Here is a 12,443-nt window from a genome sequence, read left to right on the forward strand (position 1 = left end):
ATACCAGCACTAAAGCACCGGATCCCATCAGAACTCCGAAGTTAAGCGTGCTTGGGCGAGAGTAGTACTAGGATGGGTGACCTCCTGGGAAGTCCTCGTGTTGCATTCCCTTTTTAATTTGTTTTGCACCGCGTGCAAAACAAAACGCACGAGCGCGACGTATGTTTAGCACGTTTTATTATTTTGCACGTTTACGGTAAGTTTTAGCTCGCTGCTCATTATTCACGCGTCTAGCGGCGGCAAGCGTGTTCTGAAAGGGGTCGAAACCATGATAAATAGGCACTGGTGCGGTTGAACCGTGGTAAAACTCGTCTCCGTAGTTGAGCGGGAGCGGCCAAAGGAATGTGCAATCGTGTGTGTAGTGGAGCTGGGAGGGGCAAGCATAAGGGACGAAGACGGGGGTAACATGTCGGATGCGATCATACCAGCACTAAAGCACCGGATCCCATCAGAACTCCGAAGTTAAGCGTGCTTGGGCGAGAGTAGTACTAGGATGGGTGACCTCCTGGGAAGTCCTCGTGTTGCATTCCCTTTTTAATTTGTTTTGCACCGCGTGCAAAACAAAACGCACGAGCGCGACGTATGTTTAGCACGTTTTATTATTTTGCACGTTTACGGTAAGTTTTAGCTCGCTGCTCATTATTCACGCGTCTAGCGGCGGCAAGCGTGTTCTGAAAGGGGTCGAAACCATGGTAAATAGGCACTGGTGCGGTTGAACCGTGGTAAAACTCGTCTCCGTAGTTGAGCGGGAGCGGCCAAAGGAATGTGCAATCGTGTGTGTAGTGGAGCTGGGAGGGGCAAGCATAAGGGACGAAGACGGGGGTAACATGTCGGATGCGATCATACCAGCACTAAAGCACCGGATCCCATCAGAACTCCGAAGTTAAGCGTGCTTGGGCGAGAGTAGTACTAGGATGGGTGACCTCCTGGGAAGTCCTCGTGTTGCATTCCCTTTTTAATTTGTTTTGCACCGCGTGCAAAACAAAACGCACGAGCGCGACGTATGTTTAGCACGTTTTATTATTTTGCACGTTTACGGTAAGTTTTAGCTCGCTGCTCATTATTCACGCGTCTAGCGGCGGCAAGCATGTTCTGAAAGGGGTCGAAACCATGGTAAATAGGCACTGGTGCGGTTGAACCGTGGTAAAACTCGTCTCCGTAGTTGAGCGGGAGCGGCCAAAGGAATGTGCAATCGTGTGTGTAGTGGAGCTGGGAGGGGCAAGCATAAGGGACGAAGACGGGGGTAACATGTCGGATGCGATCATACCAGCACTAAAGCACCGGATCCCATCAGAACTCCGAAGTTAAGCGTGCTTGGGCGAGAGTAGTACTAGGATGGGTGACCTCCTGGGAAGTCCTCGTGTTGCATTCCCTTTTTAATTTGTTTTGCACCGCGTGCAAAACAAAACGCACGAGCGCGACGTATGTTTAGCACGTTTTATTATTTTGCACGTTTACGGTAAGTTTTAGCTCGCTGCTCATTATTCACGCGTCTAGCGGCGGCAAGCGTGTTCTGAAAGGGGTCGAAACCATGGTAAATAGGCACTGGTGCGGTTGAACCGTGGTAAAACTCGTCTCCGTAGTTGAGCGGGAGCGGCCAAAGGAATGTGCAATCGTGTGTGTAGTGGAGCTGGGAGGGGCAAGCGTAAGGGACGAAGACGGGGGTAACATGTCGGATGCGGTCATACCAGCACTAAAGCACCGGATCCCATCAGAACTCCGAAGTTAAGCGTGCTTGGGCGAGAGTAGTACTAGGATGGGTGACCTCCTGGGAAGTCCTCGTGTTGCATTCCCTTTTTAATTTGTTTTGCACCGCGTGCAAAACAAAACGCACGAGCGCGACGTATGTTTAGCACGTTTTATTATTTTGCACGTTTACGGTAAGTTTTAGCTCGCTGCTCATTATTCACGCGTCTAGCGGCGGCAAGCGTGTTCTGAAAGGGGTCGAAACCATGATAAATAGGCACTGGTGCGGTTGAACCGTGGTAAAACTCGTCTCCGTAGTTGAGCGGGAGCGGCCAAAGGAATGTGCAATCGTGTGTGTAGTGGAGCTGGGAGGGGCAAGCATAAGGGACGAAGACGGGGGTAACATGTCGGATGCGATCATACCAGCACTAAAGCACCGGATCCCATCAGAACTCCGAAGTTAAGCGTGCTTGGGCGAGAGTAGTACTAGGATGGGTGACCTCCTGGGAAGTCCTCGTGTTGCATTCCCTTTTTAATTTGTTTTGCACCGCGTGCAAAACAAAACGCACGAGCGCGACGTATGTTTAGCACGTTTTATTATTTTGCACGTTTACGGTAAGTTTTAGCTCGCTGCTCATTATTCACGCGTCTAGCGGCGGCAAGCGTGTTCTGAAAGGGGTCGAAACCATGGTAAATAGGCACTGGTGCGGTTGAACCGTGGTAAAACTCGTCTCCGTAGTTGAGCGGGAGCGGCCAAAGGAATGTGCAATCGTGTGTGTAGTGGAGCTGGGAGGGGCAAGCATAAGGGACGAAGACGGGGGTAACATGTCGGATGCGATCATACCAGCACTAAAGCACCGGATCCCATCAGAACTCCGAAGTTAAGCGTGCTTGGGCGAGAGTAGTACTAGGATGGGTGACCTCCTGGGAAGTCCTCGTGTTGCATTCCCTTTTTAATTTGTTTTGCACCGCGTGCAAAACAAAACGCACGAGCGCGACGTATGTTTAGCACGTTTTATTATTTTGCACGTTTACGGTAAGTTTTAGCTCGCTGCTCATTATTCACGCGTCTAGCGGCGGCAAGCGTGTTCTGAAAGGGGTCGAAACCATGGTAAATAGGCACTGGTGCGGTTGAACCGTGGTAAAACTCGTCTCCGTAGTTGAGCGGGAGCGGCCAAAGGAATGTGCAATCGTGTGTGTAGTGGAGCTGGGAGGGGCAAGCGTAAGGGACGAAGACGGGGGTAACATGTCGGATGCGGTCATACCAGCACTAAAGCACCGGATCCCATCAGAACTCCGAAGTTAAGCGTGCTTGGGCGAGAGTAGTACTAGGATGGGTGACCTCCTGGGAAGTCCTCGTGTTGCATTCCCTTTTTAATTTGTTTTGCACCGCGTGCAAAACAAAACGCACGAGCGCGACGTATGTTTAGCACGTTTTATTATTTTGCACGTTTACGGTAAGTTTTAGCTCGCTGCTCATTATTCACGCGTCTAGCGGCGGCAAGCGTGTTCTGAAAGGGGTCGAAACCATGGTAAATAGGCACTGGTGCGGTTGAACCGTGGTAAAACTCGTCTCCGTAGTTGAGCGGGAGCGGCCAAAGGAATGTGCAATCGTGTGTGTAGTGGAGCTGGGAGGGGCAAGCGTAAGGGACGAAGACGGGGGTAACATGTCGGATGCGGTCATACCAGCACTAAAGCACCGGATCCCATCAGAACTCCGAAGTTAAGCGTGCTTGGGCGAGAGTAGTACTAGGATGGGTGACCTCCTGGGAAGTCCTCGTGTTGCATTCCCTTTTTAATTTGTTTTGCACCGCGTGCAAAACAAAACGCACGAGCGCGACGTATGTTTAGCACGTTTTATTATTTTGCACGTTTACGGTAAGTTTTAGCTCGCTGCTCATTATTCACGCGTCTAGCGGCGGCAAGCGTGTTCTGAAAGGGGTCGAAACCATGATAAATAGGCACTGGTGCGGTTGAACCGTGGTAAAACTCGTCTCCGTAGTTGAGCGGGAGCGGCCAAAGGAATGTGCAATCGTGTGTGTAGTGGAGCTGGGAGGGGCAAGCATAAGGGACGAAGACGGGGGTAACATGTCGGATGCGATCATACCAGCACTAAAGCACCGGATCCCATCAGAACTCCGAAGTTAAGCGTGCTTGGGCGAGAGTAGTACTAGGATGGGTGACCTCCTGGGAAGTCCTCGTGTTGCATTCCCTTTTTAATTTGTTTTGCACCGCGTGCAAAACAAAACGCACGAGCGCGACGTATGTTTAGCACGTTTTATTATTTTGCACGTTTACGGTAAGTTTTAGCTCGCTGCTCATTATTCACGCGTCTAGCGGCGGCAAGCGTGTTCTGAAAGGGGTCGAAACCATGGTAAATAGGCACTGGTGCGGTTGAACCGTGGTAAAACTCGTCTCCGTAGTTGAGCGGGAGCGGCCAAAGGAATGTGCAATCGTGTGTGTAGTGGAGCTGGGAGGGGCAAGCATAAGGGACGAAGACGGGGGTAACATGTCGGATGCGATCATACCAGCACTAAAGCACCGGATCCCATCAGAACTCCGAAGTTAAGCGTGCTTGGGCGAGAGTAGTACTAGGATGGGTGACCTCCTGGGAAGTCCTCGTGTTGCATTCCCTTTTTAATTTGTTTTGCACCGCGTGCAAAACAAAACGCACGAGCGCGACGTATGTTTAGCACGTTTTATTATTTTGCACGTTTACGGTAAGTTTTAGCTCGCTGCTCATTATTCACGCGTCTAGCGGCGGCAAGCGTGTTCTGAAAGGGGTCGAAACCATGGTAAATAGGCACTGGTGCGGTTGAACCGTGGTAAAACTCGTCTCCGTAGTTGAGCGGGAGCGGCCAAAGGAATGTGCAATCGTGTGTGTAGTGGAGCTGGGAGGGGCAAGCGTAAGGGACGAAGACGGGGGTAACATGTCGGATGCGGTCATACCAGCACTAAAGCACCGGATCCCATCAGAACTCCGAAGTTAAGCGTGCTTGGGCGAGAGTAGTACTAGGATGGGTGACCTCCTGGGAAGTCCTCGTGTTGCATTCCCTTTTTAATTTGTTTTGCACCGCGTGCAAAACAAAACGCACGAGCGCGACGTATGTTTAGCACGTTTTATTATTTTGCACGTTTACGGTAAGTTTTAGCTCGCTGCTCATTATTCACGCGTCTAGCGGCGGCAAGCGTGTTCTGAAAGGGGTCGAAACCATGGTAAATAGGCACTGGTGCGGTTGAACCGTGGTAAAACTCGTCTCCGTAGTTGAGCGGGAGCGGCCAAAGGAATGTGCAATCGTGTGTGTAGTGGAGCTGGGAGGGGCAAGCGTAAGGGACGAAGACGGGGGTAACATGTCGGATGCGGTCATACCAGCACTAAAGCACCGGATCCCATCAGAACTCCGAAGTTAAGCGTGCTTGGGCGAGAGTAGTACTAGGTTGGGTGACCTCCTGGGAAGTCCTCGTGTTGCATTCCCTTTTTAATTTGTTTTGCACCGCGTGCAAAACAAAACGCACGAGCGCGACGTATGTTTAGCACGTTTTATTATTTTGCACGTTTACGGTAAGTTTTAGCTCGCTGCTCATTATTCACGCGTCTAGCGGCGGCAAGCGTGTTCTGAAAGGGGTCGAAACCATGGTAAATAGGCACTGGTGCGGTTGAACCGTGGTAAAACTCGTCTCCGTAGTTGAGCGGGAGCGGCCAAAGGAATGTGCAATCGTGTGTGTAGTGGAGCTGGGAGGGGCAAGCATAAGGGACGAAGACGGGGGTAACATGTCGGATGCGGTCATACCAGCACTAAAGCACCGGATCCCATCAGAACTCCGAAGTTAAGCGTGCTTGGGCGAGAGTAGTACTAGGATGGGTGACCTCCTGGGAAGTCCTCGTGTTGCATTCCCTTTTTAATTTGTTTTGCACCGCGTGCAAAACAAAACGCACGAGCGCGACGTATGTTTAGCACGTTTTATTATTTTGCACGTTTACGGTAAGTTTTAGCTCGCTGCTCATTATTCACGCGTCTAGCGGCGGCAAGCGTGTTCTGAAAGGGGTCGAAACCATGGTAAATAGGCACTGGTGCGGTTGAACCGTGGTAAAACTCGTCTCCGTAGTTGAGCGGGAGCGGCCAAAGGAATGTGCAATCGTGTGTGTAGTGGAGCTGGGAGGGGCAAGCATAAGGGACGAAGACGGGGGTAACATGTCGGATGCGGTCATACCAGCACTAAAGCACCGGATCCCATCAGAACTCCGAAGTTAAGCGTGCTTGGGCGAGAGTAGTACTAGGATGGGTGACCTCCTGGGAAGTCCTCGTGTTGCATTCCCTTTTTAATTTGTTTTGCACCGCGTGCAAAACAAAACGCACGAGCGCGACGTATGTTTAGCACGTTTTATTATTTTGCACGTTTACGGTAAGTTTTAGCTCGCTGCTCATTATTCACGCGTCTAGCGGCGGCAAGCGTGTTCTGAAAGGGGTCGAAACCATGGTAAATAGGCACTGGTGCGGTTGAACCGTGGTAAAACTCGTCTCCGTAGTTGAGCGGGAGCGGCCAAAGGAATGTGCAATCGTGTGTGTAGTGGAGCTGGGAGGGGCAAGCATAAGGGACGAAGACGGGGGTAACATGTGGGATGCGGTCATACCAGCACTAAAGCACTGGATCCCATCAGAACTCCGAAGTTAAGCGTGCTTGGGCGAGAGTAGTACTAGGATGGGTGACCTCCTGGGAAGTCCTCGTGTTGCATTCCCTTTTTAATTTGTTTTGCACCGCGTGCAAAACAAAACGCACGAGCGCGACGTATGTTTAGCACGTTTTATTATTTTGCACGTTTACGGTAAGTTTTAGCTCGCTGCTCATTATTCACGCGTCTAGCGGCGGCAAGCGTGTTCTGAAAGGGGTCGAAACCATGGTAAATAGGCACTGGTGCGGTTGAACCGTGGTAAAACTCGTCTCCGTAGTTGAGCGGGAGCGGCCAAAGGAATGTGCAATCGTGTGTGTAGTGGAGCTGGGAGGGGCAAGCATAAGGGACGAAGACGGGGGTAACATGTCGGATGCGGTCATACCAGCACTAAAGCACCGGATCCCATCAGAACTCCGAAGTTAAGCGTGCTTGGGCGAGAGTAGTACTAGGATGGGTGACCTCCTGGGAAGTCCTCGTGTTGCATTCCCTTTTTAATTTGTTTTGCACCGCGTGCAAAACAAAACGCACGAGCGCGACGTATGTTTAGCACGTTTTATTATTTTGCACGTTTACGGTAAGTTTTAGCTCGCTGCTCATTATTCACGCGTCTAGCGGCGGCAAGCGTGTTCTGAAAGGGGTCGAAACCATGGTAAATAGGCACTGGTGCGGTTGAACCGTGGTAAAACTCGTCTCCGTAGTTGAGCGGGAGCGGCCAAAGGAATGTGCAATCGTGTGTGTAGTGGAGCTGGGAGGGGCAAGCATAAGGGACGAAGACGGGGGTAACATGTCGGATGCGGTCATACCAGCACTAAAGCACCGGATCCCATCAGAACTCCGAAGTTAAGCGTGCTTGGGCGAGAGTAGTACTAGGATGGGTGACCTCCTGGGAAGTCCTCGTGTTGCATTCCCTTTTTAATTTGTTTTGCACCGCGTGCAAAACAAATCGCACGAGCGCGACGTATGTTTAGCACGTTTTATTATTTTGCACGTTTACGGTAAGTTTTAGCTCGCTGCTCATTATTCACGCGTCTAGCGGCGGCAAGCGTGTTCTGAAAGGGGTCGAAACCATGGTAAATAGGCACTGGTGCGGTTGAACCGTGGTAAAACTCGTCTCCGTAGTTGAGCGGGAGCGGCCAAAGGAATGTGCAATCGTGTGTGTAGTGGAGCTGGGAGGGGCAAGCATAAGGGACGAAGACGGGGGTAACATGTCGGATGCGGTCATACCAGCACTAAAGCACCGGATCCCATCAGAACTCCGAAGTTAAGCGTGCTTGGGCGAGAGTAGTACTAGGATGGGTGACCTCCTGGGAAGTCCTCGTGTTGCATTCCCTTTTTAATTTGTTTTGCACCGCGTGCAAAACAAAACGCACGAGCGCGACGTATGTTTAGCACGTTTTATTATTTTGCACGTTTACGGTAAGTTTTAGCTCGCTGCTCATTATTCACGCGTCTAGCGGCGGCAAGCGTGTTCTGAAAGGGGTCGAAACCATGGTAAATAGGCACTGGTGCGGTTGAACCGTGGTAAAACTCGTCTCCGTAGTTGAGCGGGAGCGGCCAAAGGAATGTGCAATCGTGTGTGTAGTGGAGCTGGGAGGGGCAAGCATAAGGGACGAAGACGGGGGTAACATGTCGGATGCGGTCATACCAGCACTAAAGCACCGGATCCCATCAGAACTCCGAAGTTAAGCGTGCTTGGGCGAGAGTAGTACTAGGATGGGTGACCTCCTGGGAAGTCCTCGTGTTGCATTCCCTTTTTAATTTGTTTTGCACCGCGTGCAAAACAAATCGCACGAGCGCGACGTATGTTTAGCACGTTTTATTATTTTGCACGTTTACGGTAAGTTTTAGCTCGCTGCTCATTATTCACGCGTCTAGCGGCGGCAAGCGTGTTCTGAAAGGGGTCGAAACCATGGTAAATAGGCACTGGTGCGGTTGAACCATGGTAAAACTCGTCTCCGTAGTTGAGCGGGAGCGGCCAAAGGAATGTGCAATCGTGTGTGTAGTGGAGCTGGGAGGGGCAAGCATAAGGGACGAAGACGGGGGTAACATGTCGGATGCGATCATACCAGCACTAAAGCACCGGATCCCATCAGAACTCCGAAGTTAAGCGTGCTTGGGCGAGAGTAGTACTAGGATGGGTGACCTCCTGGGAAGTCCTCGTGTTGCATTCCCTTTTTAATTTGTTTTGCACCGCGTGCAAAACAAAACGCACGAGCGTGACGTATGTTTAGCACGTTTTATTATTTTGCACGTTTACGGTAAGTTTTAGCTCGCTGCTCATTATTCACGCGTCTAGCGGCGGCAAGCGTGTTCTGAAAGGGGTCGAAACCATGGTAAATAGGCACTGGTGCGGTTGAACCGTGGTAAAACTCGTCTCCGTAGTTGAGCGGGAGCGGCCAAAGGAATGTGCAATCGTGTGTGTAGTGGAGCTGGGAGGGGCAAGCATAAGGGACGAAGACGGGGGTAACATGTCGGATGCGATCATACCAGCACTAAAGCACCGGATCCCATCAGAACTCCGAAGTTAAGCGTGCTTGGGCGAGAGTAGTACTAGGATGGGTGACCTCCTGGGAAGTCCTCGTGTTGCATTCCCTTTTTAATTTGTTTTGCACCGCGTGCAAAACAAAACGCACGAGCGCGACGTATGTTTAGCACGTTTTATTATTTTGCACGTTTACGGTAAGTTTTAGCTCGCTGCTCATTATTCACGCGTCTAGCGGCGGCAAGCGTGTTCTGAAAGGGGTCGAAACCATGGTAAATAGGCACTGGTGCGGTTGAACCGTGGTAAAACTCGTCTCCGTAGTTGAGCGGGAGCGGCCAAAGGAATGTGCAATCGTGTGTGTAGTGGAGCTGGGAGGGGCAAGCATAAGGGACGAAGACGGGGGTAACATGTCGGATGCGATCATACCAGCACTAAAGCACCGGATCCCATCAGAACTCCGAAGTTAAGCGTGCTTGGGCGAGAGTAGTACTAGGATGGGTGACCTCCTGGGAAGTCCTCGTGTTGCATTCCCTTTTTAATTTGTTTTGCACCGCGTGCAAAACAAAACGCACGAGCGCGACGTATGTTTAGCACGTTTTATTATTTTGCACGTTTACGGTAAGTTTTAGCTCGCTGCTCATTATTCACGCGTCTAGCGGCGGCAAGCGTGTTCTGAAAGGGGTCGAAACCATGGTAAATAGGCACTGGTGCGGTTGAACCGTGGTAAAACTCGTCTCCGTAGTTGAGCGGGAGCGGCCAAAGGAATGTGCAATCGTGTGTGTAGTGGAGCTGGGAGGGGCAAGCATAAGGGACGAAGACGGGGGTAACATGTCGGATGCGATCATACCAGCACTAAAGCACCGGATCCCATCAGAACTCCGAAGTTAAGCGTGCTTGGGCGAGAGTAGTACTAGGATGGGTGACCTCCTGGGAAGTCCTCGTGTTGCATTCCCTTTTTAATTTGTTTTGCACCGCGTGCAAAACAAAACGCACGAGCGCGACGTATGTTTAGCACGTTTTATTATTTTGCACGTTTACGGTAAGTTTTAGCTCGCTGCTCATTATTCACGCGTCTAGCGGCGGCAAGCGTGTTCTGAAAGGGGTCGAAACCATGGTAAATAGGCACTGGTGCGGTTGAACCGTGGTAAAACTCGTCTCCGTAGTTGAGCGGGAGCGGCCAAAGGAATGTGCAATCGTGTGTGTAGTGGAGCTGGGAGGGGCAAGCATAAGGGACGAAGACGGGGGTAACATGTCGGATGCGATCATACCAGCACTAAAGCACCGGATCCCATCAGAACTCCGAAGTTAAGCGTGCTTGGGCGAGAGTAGTACTAGGATGGGTGACCTCCTGGGAAGTCCTCGTGTTGCATTCCCTTTTTAATTTGTTTTGCACCGCGTGCAAAACAAAACGCACGAGCGCGACGTATGTTTAGCACGTTTTATTATTTTGCACGTTTACGGTAAGTTTTAGCTCGCTGCTCATTATTCACGCGTCTAGCGGCGGCAAGCGTGTTCTGAAAGGGGTCGAAACCATGGTAAATAGGCACTGGTGCGGTTGAACCGTGGTAAAACTCGTCTCCGTAGTTGAGCGGGAGCGGCCAAAGGAATGTGCAATCGTGTGTGTAGTGGAGCTGGGAGGGGCAAGCATAAGGGACGAAGACGGGGGTAACATGTCGGATGCGATCATACCAGCACTAAAGCACCGGATCCCATCAGAACTCCGAAGTTAAGCGTGCTTGGGCGAGAGTAGTACTAGGATGGGTGACCTCCTGGGAAGTCCTCGTGTTGCATTCCCTTTTTAATTTGTTTTGCACCGCGTGCAAAACAAAACGCACGAGCGCGACGTATGTTTAGCACGTTTTATTATTTTGCACGTTTACGGTAAGTTTTAGCTCGCTGCTCATTATTCACGCGTCTAGCGGCGGCAAGCGTGTTCTGAAAGGGGTCGAAACCATGGTAAATAGGCACTGGTGCGGTTGAACCGTGGTAAAACTCGTCTCCGTAGTTGAGCGGGAGCGGCCAAAGGAATGTGCAATCGTGTGTGTAGTGGAGCTGGGAGGGGCAAGCATAAGGGACGAAGACGGGGGTAACATGTCGGATGCGATCATACCAGCACTAAAGCACCGGATCCCATCAGAACTCCGAAGTTAAGCGTGCTTGGGCGAGAGTAGTACTAGGATGGGTGACCTCCTGGGAAGTCCTCGTGTTGCATTCCCTTTTTAATTTGTTTTGCACCGCGTGCAAAACAAAACGCACGAGCGCGACGTATGTTTAGCACGTTTTATTATTTTGCACGTTTACGGTAAGTTTTAGCTCGCTGCTCATTATTCACGCGTCTAGCGGCGGCAAGCGTGTTCTGAAAGGGGTCGAAACCATGGTAAATAGGCACTGGTGCGGTTGAACCGTGGTAAAACTCGTCTCCGTAGTTGAGCGGGAGCGGCCAAAGGAATGTGCAATCGTGTGTGTAGTGGAGCTGGGAGGGGCAAGCATAAGGGACGAAGACGGGGGTAACATGTCGGATGCGATCATACCAGCACTAAAGCACCGGATCCCATCAGAACTCCGAAGTTAAGCGTGCTTGGGCGAGAGTAGTACTAGGATGGGTGACCTCCTGGGAAGTCCTCGTGTTGCATTCCCTTTTTAATTTGTTTTGCACCGCGTGCAAAACAAAACGCACGAGCGCGACGTATGTTTAGCACGTTTTATTATTTTGCACGTTTACGGTAAGTTTTAGCTCGCTGCTCATTATTCACGCGTCTAGCGGCGGCAAGCGTGTTCTGAAAGGGGTCGAAACCATGGTAAATAGGCACTGGTGCGGTTGAACCGTGGTAAAACTCGTCTCCGTAGTTGAGCGGGAGCGGCCAAAGGAATGTGCAATCGTGTGTGTAGTGGAGCTGGGAGGGGCAAGCATAAGGGACGAAGACGGGGGTAACATGTCGGATGCGATCATACCAGCACTAAAGCACCGGATCCCATCAGAACTCCGAAGTTAAGCGTGCTTGGGCGAGAGTAGTACTAGGATGGGTGACCTCCTGGGAAGTCCTCGTGTTGCATTCCCTTTTTAATTTGTTTTGCACCGCGTGCAAAACAAAACGCACGAGCGCGACGTATGTTTAGAACGTTTTATTATTTTGCACGTTTACGGTAAGTTTTAGCTCGCTGCTCATTATTCACGCGTCTAGCGGCGGCAAGCGTGTTCTGAAAGGGGTCGAAACCATGGTAAATAGGCACTGGTGCGGTTGAACCGTGGTAAAACTCGTCTCCGTAGTTGAGCGGGAGCGGCCAAAGGAATGTGCAATCGTGTGTGTAGTGGAGCTGGGAGGGGCAAGCATAAGGGACGAAGACGGGGGTAACATGTCGGATGCGATCATACCAGCACTAAAGCACCGGATCCCATCAGAACTCCGAAGTTAAGCGTGCTTGGGCGAGAGTAGTACTAGGATGGGTGACCTCCTGGGAAGTCCTCGTGTTGCATTCCCTTTTTAATTTGTTTTGCACCGCGTGCAAAACAAAACGCACGAGCGCGACGTATGTTTAGCACGTTTTATTATTTTGCACGTTTACGGTAAGTTTTAGCTCGCTGCTCATTATTCACGCGTCTAG

The 12,443-nt window shown here is 51.1% G+C and overlaps 29 non-coding genes and 1 pseudogene across 29 annotated transcripts; all 30 read left to right on the forward strand.

Annotated features, from left to right (window-relative positions):
* Positions 1-109, forward strand: LOC141040103 (5S ribosomal RNA; annotated as a pseudogene).
* A 302-nt stretch (positions 110-411) lies between these two features.
* Positions 412-530, forward strand: LOC141040129 (5S ribosomal RNA). The gene has a single exon (XR_012201056.1). It is a non-coding gene; the product is annotated as a 5S ribosomal RNA (ribosomal RNA).
* A 302-nt stretch (positions 531-832) lies between these two features.
* Positions 833-951, forward strand: LOC141040137 (5S ribosomal RNA). The gene has a single exon (XR_012201059.1). It is a non-coding gene; the product is annotated as a 5S ribosomal RNA (ribosomal RNA).
* A 302-nt stretch (positions 952-1,253) lies between these two features.
* On the forward strand, positions 1,254-1,372 carry LOC141040146 (5S ribosomal RNA). The gene has a single exon (XR_012201060.1). It is a non-coding gene; the product is annotated as a 5S ribosomal RNA (ribosomal RNA).
* A 302-nt stretch (positions 1,373-1,674) lies between these two features.
* On the forward strand, positions 1,675-1,793 carry LOC141040460 (5S ribosomal RNA). The gene has a single exon (XR_012201363.1). It is a non-coding gene; the product is annotated as a 5S ribosomal RNA (ribosomal RNA).
* A 302-nt stretch (positions 1,794-2,095) lies between these two features.
* Positions 2,096-2,214, forward strand: LOC141040150 (5S ribosomal RNA). Its single transcript, XR_012201061.1, has one exon. It is a non-coding gene; the product is annotated as a 5S ribosomal RNA (ribosomal RNA).
* Positions 2,215-2,516: 302 nt separating this feature from the next.
* Positions 2,517-2,635, forward strand: LOC141040158 (5S ribosomal RNA). The gene has a single exon (XR_012201062.1). It is a non-coding gene; the product is annotated as a 5S ribosomal RNA (ribosomal RNA).
* A 302-nt stretch (positions 2,636-2,937) lies between these two features.
* LOC141040462 (5S ribosomal RNA) lies at positions 2,938-3,056 on the forward strand. Its single transcript, XR_012201365.1, has one exon. It is a non-coding gene; the product is annotated as a 5S ribosomal RNA (ribosomal RNA).
* A 302-nt stretch (positions 3,057-3,358) lies between these two features.
* LOC141040463 (5S ribosomal RNA) lies at positions 3,359-3,477 on the forward strand. The gene has a single exon (XR_012201366.1). It is a non-coding gene; the product is annotated as a 5S ribosomal RNA (ribosomal RNA).
* A 302-nt stretch (positions 3,478-3,779) lies between these two features.
* LOC141040159 (5S ribosomal RNA) lies at positions 3,780-3,898 on the forward strand. The gene has a single exon (XR_012201063.1). It is a non-coding gene; the product is annotated as a 5S ribosomal RNA (ribosomal RNA).
* A 302-nt stretch (positions 3,899-4,200) lies between these two features.
* On the forward strand, positions 4,201-4,319 carry LOC141040160 (5S ribosomal RNA). The gene has a single exon (XR_012201064.1). It is a non-coding gene; the product is annotated as a 5S ribosomal RNA (ribosomal RNA).
* A 302-nt stretch (positions 4,320-4,621) lies between these two features.
* Positions 4,622-4,740, forward strand: LOC141040464 (5S ribosomal RNA). The gene has a single exon (XR_012201367.1). It is a non-coding gene; the product is annotated as a 5S ribosomal RNA (ribosomal RNA).
* Positions 4,741-5,042: 302 nt separating this feature from the next.
* LOC141039351 (5S ribosomal RNA) lies at positions 5,043-5,161 on the forward strand. Its single transcript, XR_012200280.1, has one exon. It is a non-coding gene; the product is annotated as a 5S ribosomal RNA (ribosomal RNA).
* Positions 5,162-5,463: 302 nt separating this feature from the next.
* LOC141040465 (5S ribosomal RNA) lies at positions 5,464-5,582 on the forward strand. The gene has a single exon (XR_012201368.1). It is a non-coding gene; the product is annotated as a 5S ribosomal RNA (ribosomal RNA).
* Positions 5,583-5,884: 302 nt separating this feature from the next.
* Positions 5,885-6,003, forward strand: LOC141040466 (5S ribosomal RNA). The gene has a single exon (XR_012201369.1). It is a non-coding gene; the product is annotated as a 5S ribosomal RNA (ribosomal RNA).
* A 302-nt stretch (positions 6,004-6,305) lies between these two features.
* On the forward strand, positions 6,306-6,424 carry LOC141039404 (5S ribosomal RNA). The gene has a single exon (XR_012200333.1). It is a non-coding gene; the product is annotated as a 5S ribosomal RNA (ribosomal RNA).
* A 302-nt stretch (positions 6,425-6,726) lies between these two features.
* Positions 6,727-6,845, forward strand: LOC141040467 (5S ribosomal RNA). Its single transcript, XR_012201370.1, has one exon. It is a non-coding gene; the product is annotated as a 5S ribosomal RNA (ribosomal RNA).
* A 302-nt stretch (positions 6,846-7,147) lies between these two features.
* On the forward strand, positions 7,148-7,266 carry LOC141040468 (5S ribosomal RNA). Its single transcript, XR_012201371.1, has one exon. It is a non-coding gene; the product is annotated as a 5S ribosomal RNA (ribosomal RNA).
* A 302-nt stretch (positions 7,267-7,568) lies between these two features.
* Positions 7,569-7,687, forward strand: LOC141040469 (5S ribosomal RNA). Its single transcript, XR_012201372.1, has one exon. It is a non-coding gene; the product is annotated as a 5S ribosomal RNA (ribosomal RNA).
* A 302-nt stretch (positions 7,688-7,989) lies between these two features.
* Positions 7,990-8,108, forward strand: LOC141040470 (5S ribosomal RNA). The gene has a single exon (XR_012201373.1). It is a non-coding gene; the product is annotated as a 5S ribosomal RNA (ribosomal RNA).
* A 302-nt stretch (positions 8,109-8,410) lies between these two features.
* LOC141040162 (5S ribosomal RNA) lies at positions 8,411-8,529 on the forward strand. The gene has a single exon (XR_012201066.1). It is a non-coding gene; the product is annotated as a 5S ribosomal RNA (ribosomal RNA).
* Positions 8,530-8,831: 302 nt separating this feature from the next.
* Positions 8,832-8,950, forward strand: LOC141040163 (5S ribosomal RNA). The gene has a single exon (XR_012201067.1). It is a non-coding gene; the product is annotated as a 5S ribosomal RNA (ribosomal RNA).
* A 302-nt stretch (positions 8,951-9,252) lies between these two features.
* Positions 9,253-9,371, forward strand: LOC141040164 (5S ribosomal RNA). The gene has a single exon (XR_012201068.1). It is a non-coding gene; the product is annotated as a 5S ribosomal RNA (ribosomal RNA).
* Positions 9,372-9,673: 302 nt separating this feature from the next.
* Positions 9,674-9,792, forward strand: LOC141040165 (5S ribosomal RNA). Its single transcript, XR_012201069.1, has one exon. It is a non-coding gene; the product is annotated as a 5S ribosomal RNA (ribosomal RNA).
* A 302-nt stretch (positions 9,793-10,094) lies between these two features.
* LOC141040166 (5S ribosomal RNA) lies at positions 10,095-10,213 on the forward strand. Its single transcript, XR_012201070.1, has one exon. It is a non-coding gene; the product is annotated as a 5S ribosomal RNA (ribosomal RNA).
* A 302-nt stretch (positions 10,214-10,515) lies between these two features.
* Positions 10,516-10,634, forward strand: LOC141040167 (5S ribosomal RNA). The gene has a single exon (XR_012201071.1). It is a non-coding gene; the product is annotated as a 5S ribosomal RNA (ribosomal RNA).
* Positions 10,635-10,936: 302 nt separating this feature from the next.
* On the forward strand, positions 10,937-11,055 carry LOC141040168 (5S ribosomal RNA). The gene has a single exon (XR_012201072.1). It is a non-coding gene; the product is annotated as a 5S ribosomal RNA (ribosomal RNA).
* A 302-nt stretch (positions 11,056-11,357) lies between these two features.
* On the forward strand, positions 11,358-11,476 carry LOC141040170 (5S ribosomal RNA). Its single transcript, XR_012201073.1, has one exon. It is a non-coding gene; the product is annotated as a 5S ribosomal RNA (ribosomal RNA).
* Positions 11,477-11,778: 302 nt separating this feature from the next.
* Positions 11,779-11,897, forward strand: LOC141040171 (5S ribosomal RNA). Its single transcript, XR_012201075.1, has one exon. It is a non-coding gene; the product is annotated as a 5S ribosomal RNA (ribosomal RNA).
* A 302-nt stretch (positions 11,898-12,199) lies between these two features.
* Positions 12,200-12,318, forward strand: LOC141040172 (5S ribosomal RNA). Its single transcript, XR_012201076.1, has one exon. It is a non-coding gene; the product is annotated as a 5S ribosomal RNA (ribosomal RNA).
* Positions 12,319-12,443: the final 125 nt, after the last annotated feature.

The sequence above is a fragment of the Aegilops tauschii genome, chromosome 1, assembly GCF_002575655.3.
Source record: "Aegilops tauschii subsp. strangulata cultivar AL8/78 chromosome 1, Aet v6.0, whole genome shotgun sequence".
Lineage (NCBI taxonomy): Eukaryota > Viridiplantae > Streptophyta > Magnoliopsida > Poales > Poaceae > Aegilops > Aegilops tauschii.